Source organism: Tupaia chinensis, unplaced genomic scaffold (genome assembly GCF_000334495.1).
Source record: "Tupaia chinensis unplaced genomic scaffold, TupChi_1.0 Scaffold000318_1, whole genome shotgun sequence".
NCBI lineage: Eukaryota > Metazoa > Chordata > Mammalia > Scandentia > Tupaiidae > Tupaia > Tupaia belangeri.
This window is the reverse complement of record NW_006159811.1, coordinates 5627814-5629159: the sequence shown is the minus strand read 5'-3', so window position 1 is coordinate 5629159 and position 1346 is coordinate 5627814. Positions and strand designations below refer to the sequence as shown.

Here is a 1346-nt window from a genome sequence, read left to right as displayed (position 1 = left end):
TTTTTTTTTTTTTTTTTTTTTTTTGCTATAGGGCGCAAGAGCTCGCCAGAAAGAAAGAAATCACCCCCCAGGAAGGATGGCCATATCCCTTCTCCTCTTGGGATCTTGGGGAGAACGCACATGCTAAAAGAAATCAGCCCCCAGGGAGGATGACCACGCTGCAATCCCTTCTCCTCTTGGGATCCTGGGCACGAACGCACATGCGCCTAGCATGAGTTTAAGCCACGAAAGCACATGCGCCTGGCATGAGTTTAAGCCACCGGGTCCGGGACTCGAACCACGGTCATCTACATGGGAGTCCGGTGACATAGCCATTACGCTAACTGCTGGTCCCCCTACTTTTTGACATCAGGTTCAGAGAAGAGCAATCGTTGGCCATTATACAGAGCATGGCCTACAAGGGTGGAATGTGTATTATGGTCTTCATTTTAGTAGGGTTCTAGCTAGATTAGGTAACTAGGTACAAATGTAAAGAAGGTGGAGGAGATAAAGTACACGAGCAAATAATTACCCAAACATAATTTCATTTGGCTCTGAAATGCACTGTACGTCCTATTAGCAGCAGATTTATCTTTATAATTCTGTTTTGCTCACACTATGCTCAAAATAGATTTCAAGGAGCACACACTGACCACAGAGGCTGCTAGATCTGGGGTTTGGAGTCTGAAAACGTGTTTGCTGTACGTGACTACCTCGATTGACAATTAAGATAGCAGAGGCAATAAGGTAGTAGCTCCTAAAACGCAGTACTGTGCTTCCAATATGCTTCCTTCAACTGAACTCCCTGAACACAATCCACCTAAACAGCCGGCTGTGTTAAGGAGGATGACAGCTCTAGTAACTTCCTCTTCCTCACCAACCTCCTCAGCTCGGCGAGTATACGCCTTCCCCCCTAGGAGGCAGGATAAAACAATTTCAAACGCACAAAATTGATTCAATACCACCAGCACCATAGGCCAGGGAAGCCAGTTTCCCTTTCTTTCCCCGCCCCTCCAAGGAAAAAAAAATTGTTTAAAAAAATACATTTCTCCAACAATTAAGTACTTGCAACAAAAAAACGAAAACAAATACTCAGTCCTTCCACACAGCCTTAGGGGAGGGATGAAAAAAAGGGATCTCGACACCGCGTATTCCTGAGATTTACTGCTTTGATTACTTTCCCTCGGGTCTCCCCGCGGGCCCGGGGAAGGCTTGTAGCCGAAACGCCAAAACAAGCCTTCGCCTCTCAGGAGACGCGCAGGCGGCCGGGGCCCCGGCATTCGGCACCTCCCGCCTCCGGCCCTCACCTGCCCAGGCCCGAGGCAGCGCCCTCGGCCCGCGCGGGCTCGGCGTCCCGGGAGGCGTCC

General features: G+C 49.4%; 1 protein-coding gene across 2 annotated transcripts in view; it reads right to left on the bottom strand.

Moving 5' to 3' along the window:
• The window catches only part of CNOT6L (CCR4-NOT transcription complex subunit 6 like), an 89180-nt gene that overhangs the window by 87441 nt on the left and 393 nt on the right, over positions 1-1346 (bottom strand). The gene's annotated exons all lie outside the window — the stretch shown is intronic.